Source organism: Stegostoma tigrinum, chromosome 12, assembly GCF_030684315.1.
Source record: "Stegostoma tigrinum isolate sSteTig4 chromosome 12, sSteTig4.hap1, whole genome shotgun sequence".
Classification (NCBI taxonomy): domain Eukaryota; kingdom Metazoa; phylum Chordata; class Chondrichthyes; order Orectolobiformes; family Stegostomatidae; genus Stegostoma; species Stegostoma tigrinum.
In genome coordinates, this window is record NC_081365.1 from 60,807,983 (window position 1) to 60,824,985 (window position 17,003).

The 17,003-nt window shown below is 40.0% G+C and overlaps 1 protein-coding gene across 4 annotated transcripts in view; it reads right to left on the reverse strand.

The window, feature by feature from the left end:
- Window positions 1–16,540, reverse strand: part of LOC125457201 (transcription regulator protein BACH1-like) — a 65,980-nt gene extending 49,440 nt beyond the window's left edge. Inside the window, exon 1 of one of the 4 annotated variants that reach the window (XM_059650360.1) lies at window positions 16,450–16,540. The gene's annotated coding sequence lies outside the window, so the exon portion shown is untranslated. Of the gene's footprint in view, window positions 1–359; window positions 538–16,383 lie in introns of those variants that run through there. The other 3 variants (XM_048541105.2, XM_059650361.1, XM_048541106.2) reach the window with 3 other exon arrangements.
- Window positions 16,541–17,003: the final 463 nt, after the last annotated feature.

Genomic DNA, 17,003 nt, shown 5'->3' on the forward strand with positions numbered 1-17,003 from the left:
TGGCTAAGCGTCTTCTTGAAAACAGTCACCATTTGGTTCTTGAGTCATAAATGTTACTTGGCACATCAGTCCAAGCCTGGATGTTCCTTGTTCCATTATCAGACTGGTTGTGAATGGAGCCAAAAAACGGTAGAATCTGCAAGTAGTTTCTGGCAGTATTGACAGATGGAATATCATTGCTGAAAGCAGTTGAAGATCAATCCCAATACTGTAGCAAGAACATGATTAATGCTATGTTTTTAAATTCAAACATTTTAAAGAACTATTCAGGGATAATGCAAAAAGACAAGCCTAAATTACAGAACAAATCTAGTTTTTTTCTCATTGGTTAACAAACACAAACATTCAGATCCAGTTACCTTGGATGTACAGCAATTTTCGTCAGTTGGAAACTAAATCACACTCTATGCACAACTCCTCAGAGTATCTGAAGCAAAACTGAAAAAACTGAAGCAAACTATCCCAAAATACACTTCAGAAATGGAAAACAGCATATACCAATGAGTAGACCAGGTTTTAGACTAAGCAGATCCTGCAAATTTTATGACATTGAAACCGTTTCAACACTTCAAGTGAAAATTCACTGTTAGCTAAGATAAGCAGGAACAGCAACCAGATGTGGATCAAGGTCATTATCGTTCCTTTACAGAGAACATGCAAGATCAAACATTTCAAAGAAGTGCGGTCATAGTGCTGTATCATTGCTTTGATGCAAGAAAAACACCATCTTGCCTCAAGATAAAACCACTATATAGGGTTACTTAACTTTCAATAAAATACAACATATTCTGCAATGATTGAAAACTTTGTAGCTGTTATGTGAAAATTTGAGTTTGTTTGGTTGATTGTCATTTAAAGGAGTCTTAAAGAGGATTTCAACACGGTACTTTCTTTACATACTGTGGCACATAAGTGAAATATTTTTATTTGATACACAATTATCAACCTTGTAAGTAAATTTCAATCTGAATGACAGAGCTTCTTCCACTTTCTGAAGTGAATGGCATGTTATGTAACCTTGGGGTGCAAATTATTAAAAAGTTAACAGTTCATCTTTCATCTTGCTATTCCAGTTCATGGCTCAATGCAGGTAAACTTCTGATCAGAGACAACCAGTTATTTTAAAAGTATGTTCTACTGTAAACATAACAGTTGAATAGTCATTGAATTGTCAAAAATACCTGCAATATGTAATCCCAAAGGACTGACAGAACGTTTTTTCACATAGATCTGATTCCAAAAGGCGAGTGGGACAGTTGTTATTTTGTTCAGCAATAATGAATACAAGCAACAAAAAAAAGTATTCTGGTTGGTAGCCAGCAAAGAGATGGTATGGCACCTAACAGTATAAAGGCATTTTTGCATTCAAAGGTTTATTGTGAAGGGATTAGAAAAAGGTGAAAAAAGACATTAATATCTTCAGAGACAACACAGTGTGGAGCTGGAGGAGCCCAGCTTGCCAGGCAGCAGCAAAAGAGCAGGAAAGTTGACATTTCAGGTCAGGACCCTTCTTCAGAAATGGGGAGGGGGTGGGGACCTCAGAAATAAATAGAGGAGAGGTGGGGCTGGGGAAGGTAAATGGGATGGTGATAGGTGAGTGCAGGTAGGAAGTGGTGGAGATTGGTCAGTGGGATGGATGGGGCAGATAGGTGGGAGAGAAAATGGACAGGTTGTGTCAGGTCAAGGAGGCAGGCATGAGAAGGAATGTTGGTTATGGGAAGAGGCCAGGGGGTGGGGAAGAGAGAGAAAGAGAACATACAGGTGAACCCCTGTCTGATATGAAAGGTTTGTTTTGGGTTTTGAATAAAGGTGAGGGGGGAGGCATGGGGACAGGTGTAGCACTTCCTGCAGTTGCAGGGATAAGTGCTGGGTATGGTGGGGTTAGTGGGAAGTGTGGAGTGGACAAAGGAGTCGCAGAGACTCCTTTGAAAGGCAGTCCCTCTGAAAGGCAGATAGGGGTGAGGAGGGAAACATCTCTGGTTGTGGGGTTGGATTGTATATGGCTGAACTGGCAGAGAATGATACATTGCATGTGGAGGTTGAAGGGGTGATATGTGACGACAAGGGGGAATTCTGTCCTTATTTATGTTGGAGGGAGGGGATGTGAGGGCAGAAGTGCAGGAAATGCATAAACTGCAAAAGATCCAGTTGTGCACCTTTTTGATCACTGCAACAGGCAGGTTGCAGTCCTTGAAATAGGAGGACATATGGGCTGTCCAGGAGTGGAACGCTTCATCTTGGGAGCAGAATCAGCAGAGGAATTGGGAGTAGGGGACTGCATTCTTGCAGGAGGGTGGGTGAGAGGAGGTGTAGCCCAGGTAGCTGTGTAAGTCTGTGGGCTTGAAATAGATGTCGGTTTGAGGCAGTTACCAGAGACGGAGACAGAGAGGTCCAGGAAGGAGAAGGAAGTATTGGAGATGGTCCTGGTGAATTGGAGGTCAGGGTGAAAGGTGCTAGTAAAGTTGGTGAACTGTTCAAGCGCCTTGTGGGAGCACGAGACAGCACCAATAGTCATCAATATAGCAGAGGAAGAGGTGGGGGATAGTGCCAGAATAATAGCAGAAAAGGGATTGTGCCACATATCTACGAAGAGGCTGGCATAGCTTGGGCCCAGAGTCTGTGAGAAGTGGGAGGAGTTGAAGAAGTTGTTCAGGGTAAGGACGAGTTCAGTTATGCAGATGAGGGTGTCAGTGGAGGGGGACTGGTTGGACCTGCAGGAGATGAAGAAGCGGAGGACTTTTAGGTCATCTGCATGGGGGACACAAATGTACAGGGACTGGACTTCCATAGTGAAGATGAGGTGTCGGGTGGCCAGGGAATTGGAAGTCTTGGAGGTGGAAAGTGTGGGTGGTGAACCAGACATAAGTGGGGGGTTTCTGGACCGGAAGGAAAAAAAAAGAGTCAAGATAGGTGGAGATGAGCTCAGTGGAGCAGGACCAGGCAGAGGCAATGGGTCGGCTGGGGCAGTCAGGTCTGTGGATTTTGGGAAGGAGATAGAGATGGGCGATGCAGGGCTGGGGATCAAAGAGGTTAGAGGCTGTGGGTGGTGGTCACCTCAGGTGATGAGGCTATGAACAGTCTGAGAGACAATGGTTTGGTGCTCAGGAGTGGGATCATGATCGAGGGGATGGTAGGGGAAAGGTGTCAGCGAGTTAGCGCCTGGCCTCAGAAATGTAAAGGCCAGTGCTCCATACCACAACAGCACACGCATCACGCCCCCCCAACCCCCATCTGCAGGTTTGATGGTGAGGTGACGAGAGGAGCAGAGGGAATGGAGGGCTGCATGTTCCATGGGGAAGAAGCTGGAGTGAGTGAGATGGGTGGAGAGATTGAGGCGATTGACGTCACAGTGTCAGTCGGAAATTAAGAGGTCAAGGGAGGGTACGAAACAATGGGGTGGTCTCCAGGAGGATAGCATTTGTTGGAGGCAGGAGCAGTCTGAAGGGGAGTTAAACTCCCGGTTAAAGAAATAGATGCGGAGGCAGAGGGGGAAAAAAAAAAAAAGAGTTCGACATCCAGTCAAGAACTGAATTCATGGATGTGTGGACACAGGGGAATAAAGGGGAGTGCCTTGCTGAGGACTGTGAGGGGGAGGTCCGAGGGGATGGCGAAGACCCAGGAGGGTCTGGGGCTGGGACTAGATGTACAGCTGGAGCTGAGTGTGGATGGAGACTGTCTCAGGAGCAGAAGTGACATCGTCGACATCAGTGGCGCAAGTGACATCAGAGTTAATGTCTTCAGGACAGGAATGAAGCATAGAAAAGGAATTTGTCAATTTAGCTTTTAAATTTGTTTCTATTTGAATATAAAACTCTTTTTTTTGTACTGAAGACAACTGAAGATCAAGAAAAGCTTGTCAGTATGCCATTTCAAATAGGATGAATGGATTATAAAAGTGACATAGAAAATTCAAGGCTATCCGAATCTAGTGCAACAAATTAACAATGATCCAACCTTGTATTTATGCAATGCTTTTATAATAAAAAGAAATCCCAAGGCACTTCATGTTGCCATAATTGAAAAGTTGACAGATGAGTTAGCCAAATTAATGAGGATCAACAGCCAAAAGCTTCCTCAAAGAGCCACGCTTTAAGAAGCATCTCAAAAGGAGAGAGATACAGGAAGTGGAGAAGTTTAGGGAGGGAATTCCAGAGCTCAGGAACAATATAACTAAATACAGTAATACCAAAGGTGAACAATTACATGGCGACGTTCAACAGGGCAGAATTGGATGTGAATAGCTTAGATGTTGTGGGTTTGGAGGGAACTAAACAAACAGGGAAAAATTTGTGAGCAAATACAGGATTTTTATAATTTGTGGTATTGCTCATCAATGAGCCAATTTATGTCAGCAAACACAAGATTGGTGGATGATTGGAAGTGATGTAGGTAAGCACACAAGCAAATATTTCAGATGCCCTCAATTTTTTGGTCGGCAGCATGTGGGAGGATGACCAGGAGTCCACGAGCATCACTGTCTGTATGTAAAGGCAGGGACCAGCCAAAACAGGGACAAAGTCAAGCAACATTATAGAGAGACCGAATTAGGTCGTCTTTGTGATTCTCGTTTTCAGGATTGGGAACAGTATCCGAGAAAACAATACAAACGCTAGATAGCACTGCTGACATCTACAAAATAAAAAATTATGCAATTCACAGGCTTTAGCAAGTCTGACTACACATAAGCCTGGAAACAGATTCCAATGGGTGTGTATGATGCTCTCTTTACAGCTCCGAGAAGGGCAAAGCTTGCAACATTTAATTAATATACTCAGCTATAGATTTGCATCTCAGTCAGGTTGCTAACCCTGGTCAAAAACCTTAATATTTGAACATTTCAAAAGTAATTGTAACAGATCACTTAAGATCATAACAAAATACTGAACCATAAATTTCAGTTAAATTACACGTATTTAGACAGGTTAATTCAAACCATTTATCTTGCACTCTACTACTTCTGACTGATGAAACTTTGAAGGATTTATTTCATGCCCTGTGCTATGCAAGACTAATTTTCCAACATTATACGAACAATTTTGAACACAGGAGACCATCAGATTCTCATGCAGACCCGCAAAACGTGAATATTAAAAACTGACCTTACTAAATGTCTTAGTATTCAAAATAACAGCAGTTATCTGCTATTGCTTAGATGTCAAGTTAAACTTGTGTCATATTTAATATGGTGTGAACAAAAACTACAAGCACTGTCTTTCCTATAATGCCATCCTTAGTTACAATTTGTAATACTTTCCATAAAAGTTGTTGTCTCAAAAATAACGATCTGTCCCGACAGCCCCAGACCTGTTACTACAAGATTAGAAACTCTATAATTCTGTTTATATTTTAGTATTTCTTTGGTGCCTGGGATCAGGTTGAGAAAAAAATCTGCTCTTTCAATCTGGAGCCAAACTCATTATTGCAATTATTCTTTTTTGCTCGAAAAGCATGTTGTTTTTTCAGCTGAACAAGTGATAATATTTCTCATTGAGAAGAGCTCAGCTTAAAAAACAAACAAACAATCTTCCACTATTATACAATGATTTTAGAAAAATGGCAGATGCTTCCTCAGTTGAATACTTCAGCTTACTGTACTATAGATAAAACAGATCTAAACAGTTGTGTTCATTCTTTAAAAATATCCCAACTTAACTCCCCTTCAGCATGAAGTGGTCATTGCCCAATGCTGTACATTGTTAGTTATTTGCTACTGGTTACAATTAATGCAATATGAACCAATACAAAACTATTGTTTATGAACAATCTATTTAGATTGCATAATGCACAGCACATTCATCCAATGATATGCAATAAGAAGCTGTAGAGTTTTGACTTACCTGTTCATAAACTAGAACAGTTGCAGAGACCAAAACAGAACCATTAGCCGGCACAATAAAAGAATCTATAACACATTTCTCCAAGCAATATGTAGCACTAAATAACAAAACCAACCTTTGGGAGGGCAGCCATTAAGACAATAATTGTAACATTTCCCCATCTTACTTATTCTGCCAACTGTCCAAGTCCTAAAATATTGCTTTCATGGAAGAATGCAACTTGGATTAGATTAGATTAGATTCCCTGCAGTTTGGAAACAGGCCCTTTGTCCCAACAAGTCCAAATCGCTTCTTGAAGCATCCCACCCAGACCCATCCCCCTACAACCCACACACCCCTGGACGATACGGATGATTTAGCATGGCTGATCCACCTATCCTGTGCATCTTTGGACTGTGGGAGGAAACCGGAGCACCCGGAGGAAACCCACGCAGACACGGGGAGAATGTGCAAACTCCGCACAGACAGTTACCCGAGGCTGGAATTGAACCAGAGGCCCTAGTGCTGGGAGGCAGCAGTGCTAACCACTGAGCCACCATGCTGCCCCACTTGCATATGCTCATTCTAAATTACACTCCTCGTGGTGCTAGTGTCCTCCACATGGAAGATCAAAACAGATTAGATAACTTTTTACTGAAGAAATTCATTCTATCTGGAACCAAAACCAAACTCCTGGCTAGCTGTCAACAATCTCTAATTCCCTCTTCACATTTAGCCTTCAACACTATTCCACATGCTGTGATCAAACATGCACCAAGATCATACACTGTACAGACTGTTAATCCAATCATCTTGGAATTTCCTTGCCAGATTCTGGAAGGACTATTTCAGAGAAGGCATCAAGGATTATTTGAATTTGGAGGGCAAATGTCCTGAGGCATATTTCCTAAAACTCTTGGAGCTAATTTAAAATAACCTTGGCAAAGAGTCAAGAATGAATCAACTACACTTCTTCACCGTCTGGGAACAGTATCATGTGGCAAATCTGCATTACATGCCATAATCTGGTCCCAAAATTTTCATCTCATACATACACCACTGCAATTTGCCAGGCAGAGGATTTAAGACAAATACAATTAAACTTGTAATTCATCTCATGAAAATGGCATCTGAAATAGTAATTCAAAACATAATTGACTGGATATACATCTAAATGTTGGACCTTTTTGAGATGTTGCAAAGAAAACCAGTTGCTGAAGGGAAAAATATTGCATTTTACAAGACATTACAAGCTGCTTGACTGAAGTTGCAATACTTCCAAACAGGTCATGTGACCAGTGTAATAAGATTATTGTCTTTGAACACAGTCTAAAATGCCTTGGGAACAAATAGTCTTTACCTCTCCTTTCTATGAAAATCCTGTTGTTCATGTTTATGAATTCAAATACCATCGGAAGGTCTCATCACTGCAAATGGAAGATTCTTAAGACAGAATAAAACAAAGACCCGCAAATGCTAAGATCTGAAACAGAAATAGTAATTTCCGGAAAAACTCAGTGCATCTGGCATAACGGTTCTGAAAAAATCATTAGACTTGAAATGTTAACTCTGCTTTCTCTCGACAGATGCTGCCATAAGTGCTGAGTTTCCCCAATTTCTATTCTTAAGACAAAATCTGAATCTCCATCATCGACTCCTGCAAAAGAGAATTTAGCCAGCCACAGGTGATTCACGAAGTCCCAATGCCAACAGGTTTGCCTGTGGACCAGCATTTGGGACAATTCTAAATAATACTTTGTTTTCTGAGTTTAACAGTTACTTGGCTTATGTACAGTTAAGGTAACACTAGGCAGTTTTACTTCTTAGCCCACTACCCCCAACACCCATCTTCGCCATCTGGGAACAGTATCATGCGGCAAATCTGCATTACATGCCATAATCTGGTCCCAAAATTTTCATCTCATACATACACCACTGCAATTTGCCAGGCAGAGGATTTAAGACAAATACAATTAAACTTGTAATTCATCTCATGAAAATGGCATCTGAAATAGTAGGTTTGTGCGCGCTTTCAAGAAGCGCAGTTGTACATAGGTTAGATTAGATTCCCTACAGTGTGGAAACAGGCCCTTCGGCCCAACAAAATTTAAGCCTGTCATTAATGACATTGACATCTTTGTTTGATTAAAATTTGTTTCCAATAAAGTAATTCCTTTTTTGTTACTTGAAAAACCTGACTGACTTCTTGTTTCAGATACTGTACTATATAAAGTCTGATACAATTGGCAATATCTCCTTTTTTAAATTCAGAACGTAATTCTTTCTTGGGGCTGAGTGGTTCATTTCCAACATTTAAGAAGCAACTAACATTAGCAAGCTGCTCTACAATGCAATGACATTTGCTTGGTTGGTCGCACTAACATAACGGTGAACAATCAGAAAGACAGATAGTTGAAAGGGACAAGACAAAGATCCCACCAGTTATTTAACTACATTGCAAGTTGAAAAAAAATACAGCAATGTAATATTTCACTCTTGTCTTCTAAAATATATCATTAAAGCAGTTAAATGTAGTGATAAAATAATTCGCAATTAAGTATTTACAGCATGGAAAACTTTTAATAAAAATGCCTCAGGCAGCTTTGAAAATCAGATTATGGAATCAGAGTTTTGAACTAAAACATTAAGTGATGTATTCAAATTTTATTTATAATGGAAATTTGAATTTGGACCAGTGTCTTCAATTCATTCTGCCTCCCACATGCAGTTCAAAGAAACAACCCCACAAACAATGCTGGAATTTTCAGAAATACTATTTTCTCTCTGCTTTAAATAGTAAAATGCACTCATTTGTGATGTCAACAAAATGAGACAATGTTTAAGACCAATGAAGGACTTGAGCGTTCAACATTATCAGGTCAGAAACAGACAAAATTGTAACAAAGCAAGGATTGCCAAGTTTTGGGTGGACTGAAAAGGTGGAATAAGTTACAAATCAAACTCACTTCCGGAAGCCAGGACAGTTTTTTTTCCCCTCTTGAGACACAAATTTAAGTGAATCCAATTTTGATTAGTCTGGACAAGTTTCCGTACAATATTGTGCACATTTTCAAATTTTGGTCACTGAAGCATATTTCTATTTTATGACAAATAGTAACAGTTAACATTGATGCATCAAGAACATGTATACAAAATGCCCACAAATAACACAGGAAGCCCTTACAATACAAAAATACATAAACTTGAAGTCTGTAAAACAGCTTACGGAGCTTATCAATGTTAATAATCTAAGTGGCTAGTACTGCTGCCTCACAGCACCAGGAACCCGGGTTCGATTCCACTCTCGGGCAACTGCCTGTGTGGAGTTTGCATGTTCTTCCCGCGTCTGCATGGATTTTCTCCAGTTTTCTCCTACAATCCAAAGATGTGGAGGCTAGGTGGATTGGTCATGCTAGATTGCCCGTAGTGTTCAGGGGTGTGTAATCTAGCTAAGTTATAAGGGGGGATGCTCTGAGGATCGGTGTGGACTTGTGGGCCTGTTTCCACACTGTAGGAATTCTATGATAGTATCGAACAGAGTGCGACAAGTTAAGTATAACTGAGCTATTGGATAAGGACATTGCCAGTCTTACTGACAACAAGCTGTCTCTTGGAGAGACGCAAAATCAAGATTTTGTATTATGGCAGTCAGTAAAATTCCGTAACGTTGGTATCTTGTGCAGTTTGTCTTCTGACACTATAGTACAGATACTTAGACATAGACTTGTACATTAAGTACATGCGTGACAAATTACTGCATCAAACATGTAAGGTTTGTTTTACTGCAATAGTTATTCACAAAATAAACAGAGGTGAGGGGACTATTCTGCTCGTTTCAAAATAAATCATAAGCAAGCTCTACTGTTCCTCTTACTGTGAAGTCTAGCTACACTGCTGAGGGAATACAAGGTTTTTTTTCCTTCTAGCTGGAAGACAATTCCTGAGTTTGCCACTGTTGCAGGAAGATGCTCATCCCAATATCTGCCCTTTCCTTAAAATAATTGCCCTGATAAATCTTAACTATGTTATTTATATTGCCCGGACTGCTATTTGGATTTTGGCAAAGCTAAAGATCTCAGGCAGGTTAATAGGGTAGTTAAGGCAGCATAGGGACATTTGCCTTTAGCAGTCAAGGCACAGATTATAATAGCAGGGAGGTAATGATGGAGCTGCAGAGAATTTTGGCTATTTCACAGCTTAAGTACTGTGTGCAGATCTGGTCGCCACTCCATAGGAAGGATATGATGGTACTGGAGGAGCTTATAGGCTTGCTCACTGAACCAGTTTGTTTGATTGCAGACTTTTCGTCAGCCTGCTAGGTAACATAGTCAGTACACCTCCAGTGAAGCATTGGTGTTCTGTCCCACATTATTTATTTGCCTCAGCTGGCTGGGGTGATTGGCATTACCTCTGGTTCTGTTTTTCAGTGGTTTGTATATTGGGTCCAGTTCAATATGTTTGTTGATAGTGTTCCGGTGAGAATGTCAGGCCTCCAGGAATTCCCTGACATGTCTCTGTTTGGCTTGTGCTGTTATGGACGTGTTGTCCCAGTTAAATTTGTGTCCTGCTTTGTCCGTGTGTATTGAGACCAGGGAGAATTGGCCCCAATATAGAAACCACTAAAAAGCAGAACCGGAAGTAATGCCAACCACCCCAGCAAACAGAGGCATATAAATAACGAGAAGGAGAGAACACCAATGCTTCACCTGAGGCACACTGATGATGTTGCCTAGCAGGGTGACGAAATGTCTGCAATCAAACACACTGGTTCAGCAAACAAGTCTACAACCTCATTCACAACCCAAGCTACAAATCTTCTCAAAATCTTTAAGAGGTGCAGAGTAGATTCACTAGGATGACATCAGGGATACAGCATCTTAACTACTAAGATATAGCTGGATAAGCTCAGGTTGTTTTCTTTTGAGCAGAGAAGGTGAAGGGAGTACTTGAGAGAGGCGCATAGGATTACAAAGAGAGTGATAAAGTTATAAAGAGATGGTAAAGATGCATAGAAAGCAGCTGTTGCCCTTAGTTGAAGGATCAATAACAAGGGGGCATACTCTTAAGGTGAAAGGCAGGCAGTGTAGAGGGGACTTGAGGAAAAATGCTTTGACCCAAAGGGTGGCAGGAGTCTGGAATGCACTGCTCGGGAGGGTAGTTGAGGCAGGTAATCTTACAATGTTTAAAAAAATTTCTTGGACGAGCACTTGAAGTGTCACAACAGTCAACACTACAGACCTGTTGTGGGAAAGTGAGACTAGTGTTGACATAGTGTATTTTTAACAGTACAGACTCATTGGGCAAAGGGCCTTTTTTGTACCATATGATTCAATTTTCTGCACTGCTGGCATAAAAGAAAATCTTGGCAGTGATCCACAGCATTTCCAGGTCTTTAAAGTTCCCTCAAAACCAGAAGTGTTCCATGTGTAGTATTCTGTAACACTGGACTCAAAATGTTGACTCTGCTTCTCTATCCACAAATTTTACCAGACCTACCAAGTGTCTCCTGCACTTGTGTTTCTATTTCAGATCACCAGCATCTTCAGTCCGAGGGAGTGCACAGATTTTAAAAGTGGGCTCTTGTGAATTTATAACCTAATGTTTTAACAATATAATTCAGAATTGCACTTTATTGTTGCTGCTCCAATATGGCAATAAATCTATCATTATTCCCAGTTGACAAGTCAAAGTCAAATCACTGTATAACAGCAAAGAACAAATTGAATGGAGTGCTCAGTTATATTGCTGGGCCAGTACAGCATTCACACACAAAAAGCCATTCAGATATTCCTGAATCAATAAACAATTTGAATGTTGATAAGCAATGAATTACAAAGCCAGCAGATGTTTGGACTGCAGCAGCATATACTCGCAGCGAGCTTTTCACTTGCACAAATTACTCAGGATTGATGTTGCTCGATGAATGCAATATCATGCAACCTTTTATAATTAATGCAAGGTCCCACAATAACTAAAGAATGGAATGGTGTAGAGATCTTGTTGAGGAACAGCGCAGGAGATACGCGTATATGAAACACACTATAATTAGAAGGATAATGCCACTTCAAAAGTTAAAAAGGCAATTTATCAAGCAAATTCATCATGAACTTTTCTTCAAAAAATTATTTTAACTTGTTACATTTTGGTCGGTGTGAAAGTGGAAAAAATAATTCACCAAAGCACATCAGAAGAAAACCCATTTAAAACTTGGAAAAAAAACTGGAATTTAACAATGTATATCCACGCCTAATTTAAACCCCACCCATCCTAACTCATTCCACACTGATATGGCTAGCCATTCAGAAATTTAGCACACTGACATGTAATATTGATATCATAAAAGCTTTTACACGCTGACAATGTACTGCCTGTATGCTGCTTAATTGTGCTCATCTGCCATAATTCAATATAGATGTAAAATTTTGTTTATATGAAAAATTATCAGAAATCAAGATCTAGACAATCAAGTTGAATAATTAATGCATTACACTGTAATCACATCAATCACTAGTAAGAAAGTAAAGGGTTTAAGTAATCCCTAACACATAAATTAAAACTCATTGAGGGATCCTTTCTCAAACTTTATTAATTGTTTAATTATGAAAGTACCAATAGCAACACAGCACAGTCTGATCCATAAGTATCCCAACAATGCTCGAGATGCTTTGTTTCAGAACCCCAGTATGAAGTCACTAAGTAATTCCAAGAAACAGGCTGGAGGGAAAGCAAAGAGAAAATCCCAGGCCAGATTACACATCTGTTTGTTTTGTAAATGATGTCTGTTTGAGAAACTCAACAGGAGACGATACTTCATCAAAAAACAGTTTTCAACCACATTATCTGAACAGTCACAAGACTATCCATATAACAACTGAGTTGTAATGCTATGAACGCGTTGTTTTAAAAAAAGAGTCTGGACGAAGGAAACAGTCCTTTGGGTTGATGAGCAAAAGTTTCTCCAGGCATTTGAATGTATTTATCTGTCAGCATTGTGATCAGATTGATCTTTCTTTTCACGTGACTAAGGTCTACACTGCAAATTGCCCATGGTTCTGAAAGCAAAGTTAGCAGTAAATTAAATGGACATGATACATTCTTTCATCAAGTGCAAAGAAAAGAAACTTTTAAAAAAGTTAGTACGAAATAATTTCAAGTGCTGGGTTTAAATAAATCAAAGCCCCTTATGTCACTGTCTGCCATTACACAGGCAAAAAGCACTCTAATGAATGTCACCTACGTATAGAGATATGAAGATGAGTGCTTTTCAAGGTTCATTTGATCATCTTGTCCTTTTGCGAAAGCTTTTGCACTGCCTAAACATCTCAATTATTAAGATGTTTTTACTTCTGGCTCAACATAATGCTAACAAAATATTAATTCTTCAAATCATATTGATAATTTTAGACATGTTCATTGTGTTAGTTACTAGAAAATAGAAAATTTGAGAATGTGAAATTTTAATTTTCCAATCTCAAATTTAAAAACTGAGAATTTCAAAAAAAAAGGAAGATATTTACACATTGGATACTTCAGCAAAAATATTTGCGAGTGCAACAATATTTTAAGTCTTCAAATTATATAAATTGTATATCATCAGGATTCTTCCATCATAAAGCTTTCATATATATGCTATTTCCTTCAATCACTCAAACTGAAACTGGCATCACAATGTAAATTCATCCTGGTCTTCCTTCCCACCATAAAATATTACAACTATAAAATAATGCATTGAAAATCATCTTGCAGCTGTTTCAGAGACAGTGCAATATGAGGGGTGGAGAATAATTTAAAATAATTTGATATAAATGATTATAATTCACCCACAATGTGATTGGTCTTTTCAAAGTCAAGAAGTATGTAATTTTATATTGTTTTATGGGTGAGAAAAATTATAGCTTACAAAATTCATAATGAGGAGCAATCAACTAATATGACAGGATCAATGCCTGCAATTTGTTTCTGACAACGAAACAGATTTGCTCATAAAACACAATTTACAGATTGTGAAAACTGCACGCTGAAAGTAATGCTCAGAGTTACTCACTTATCAGACATGATGATTTAGATAGGGAAAAATTACATAACAGCACTTAAAAGTTTGATTTCGATGTTCCTTTTCTTCCTCCAATACCCCTTCCCCATCTGCTCTCTCACCAAAGTCCAATGGCAGAAAAAAAATTAGCATTATAGTCTCAGTATTAGTCATACAGTACTGAAACAAACCCTTCAGTCCAACCAGTCTATGCTGGCCATAGTCCCAAACTATGAAGACTTGGAAAGGGGGAAAGAAAGAGAGAAAAGGAAATTAAAACATCTAAGATCTCAATAAGTTGAAAGATTCTTCATCTTCAACATGATAACATTTGTAGAAAGGTTTAGGTGATTAAATTGTATTGGCTACAATTATAAGCCAGTACCTAAAATATTGTTAGTGCAATCAGTTTTTGAGTATGCTGTTTAACAACCTGTGGCCTCAGCACCCAGAGAAAACTAAGTATTCTTATGTTAACTGGAGAAAGATCCAGAGCAACCCAATGGAATTAGAAATAAATGCTAGAAGTCAAATATGATGCACTACAAATTAGAAACCCAGTTAAACCAAAAGTGTTTCAGTTTTACCATTTAAAAAATACACTGAAAATTAGTTAGTTAAGAAATGACTTATAAATTAGTACAAAAAAGAAGTGAGAGAATGTATATAGGAAAGATAGATGACCCGTTGATGAGATATCATTTGGGAGTTACAAAATAACTCATTCAAGTTGCTGCAGCATTAAAAGGAAATAGCAGCAGAGCAAGCAACAAAGCAAAGATGAATATAGCCAAATTATGATGAAATTTTGGGGTTAGATTCAATCTACAACCAGAGTCTGGAAAAAAAAGCACCAATTTGCAAACATATTACAACACTACAGATTGAGGGGAGTGAATGGACACAAATAAATGAAAGTTACAGAAACCTTGTGATAAATTTAGCTTTCCATAATTAATTACTAAACCAAAGTAAAGTTGGATATAAAAGTGGATTTAACATAACACAAAGCAGAAACATCTTAGGCTAGAAACAAATTGAAAAGGTGAATACTGAACTTAGGTTCAAGCCTCTTGCTAGAATCGGTAAGGGGAAGAGATTAGTTATTTAATAGTCTGCAGGTTATTCTGGCTCGGAGGCAGGACAAATAATAAGAGGTAACACTTGGGTTCAAAAAAGATTTAGATCTTTCAGGTAATTCAGTATTTTACATTAAATCTGCATTAAACTGGAATAAGGAATTGAATAATAGAAGAATCTATTTGATGGAACAGTAATATTACATATTGATTAGGAAAAATATGCAGGGCATTGAGAAAGTGGATAAGTAAATAAAATTACTTGTAATTGAATTGATCAAAAAAATCTATTTTGTTTATTAATGAGCAGTCCATCTGGAGTAGTGTACTCTGATCATTCAAACACGAGCACTGACACATGAATAAAGTTGATTCTGTAAGTTAAGAGTTAAAGCTACAAAGAAGTTGGATTTCTTCTCATATAAACAATTTAATGAATATAATGTCACGATATTTGTGTTGAGGTGGCATTAACAAAACGCTTGAACTACTGCCATATATATCTATTATCCCTCTCCAGACTGTGGCGTACATCTGAACTATTGGAATGGTTTAATTCAATGCTGTTTTGCAGGGCAGTATGCAATTTAAAGAACACCCGATCTACTTTCTGCATACAACGAGCGTCTCTACAATCTGCTCACAGAGATAGTATTATCAACTGAACCGTAGATGACAGAATCATCATTTCAAGAAGTATTAACCATCTGTGCTACGCTGAATCTTTACATACTGTAAGCAAAGCCCAGGTACAAGCACGAAGGATAAGTGATGACCAACATTTGCACAAGTCATTTTGGCTACAAACGAGTGTTGTATATTTAAACCCCTCTCTTCGAGGTGAATTGTTCATCTGTTTTTATAACTATATGTAAGAATCATCTGAGGTTAATAACGACCGGTTGACAGTGTTTTAACATTAAAGCCCGAACCTAGAAGCTGGGAGACAAGTCCGATTGCACTTTACTAAATAGGAATATAGGCTGCTGGTCAGGCATCTAACGTAAGAACGACGATGGCAGATTCGCCCACCCTCAAGAGAAGAAATGTAGAAGCTCCTGACGAGGAAGTTAACATATGTTCAGGAAGTTGAACACCATGACAAATTTGATCATCTCCATGTTACAGCACACAGAAAACAAAAACAAACTTCTTTTAAGTTTCGGGCGGGGGGGCTGCGGTGGAGGAAGTCAGGCTCCGGGAGGTTTTTCGTGGAAGACGGAGTCTCCCAGGCTCAATGCGGGAGCCTGATCCACAGCGGCGCTCACAGGGTCCGGGAGCCGCTGCAGTTGCCGCGGTGGTGCTGTGTGTGTGTGTGTGAGTGTGTGTGAGAGAGAGAGAGAGAGAGAGAGAGTCGGAGCGGCCCGGCCCATTCCCAAAGCAACAACCCCTCAGGCAGTCACAGCAGCGACGGCCACCCCGCCCCAACCGAACCCACTCCAACATACCCCCTCACCTTATACACATACCGCCAAAAGAACACTCAAACACTAGACCAACGTGACCCAGGTTCCTCACTCACCGCTGATCAGGCTCAATTTTCTTCCTTTTTTCCCCCCCACACAGGCTCCAACCGTCCACTACCCGCCCCCTCACGTGACCACTCCAAACACCACAGCGGCGGGGCTGCAACCGTCGGAGTTCCTCCTCCCATCCTCTGGGTCCGTCCAATCGACGGACCTTTCACTTGACGCTGCACGCCCATTGGTCGCGGTTGACAACCGTCAAACTGTGTCCTCGACCCGGATTTCGTCAGCTAGATGATGTCATCGTCCACCAGAGAGTCGAGGAAACTTGGCCGAGGCGAATGGAGGGAGAGAGATAGACAGACAGACAGAGAAAAGGAAGGGAGGGGGGGAGAGAGAGAGGGGGAGGGAGAAGAGAAGAGAAAGTGTGTGTGTGTGTGGAACGGAACTGTGGAAAGCACAAGACAGTGTAAAGAGAGGGAAACTGGGTGGGGGAGTGGAAAGCGATGGGGTTGAGTGTGGATGGGGAGGTTGAAAAGGGAGGGGAGAGTGTGGGTCGGGGGACATGAGTGAGTGGAAGTGTGGACAGAGATGTGGGAGAGAGAAAGGG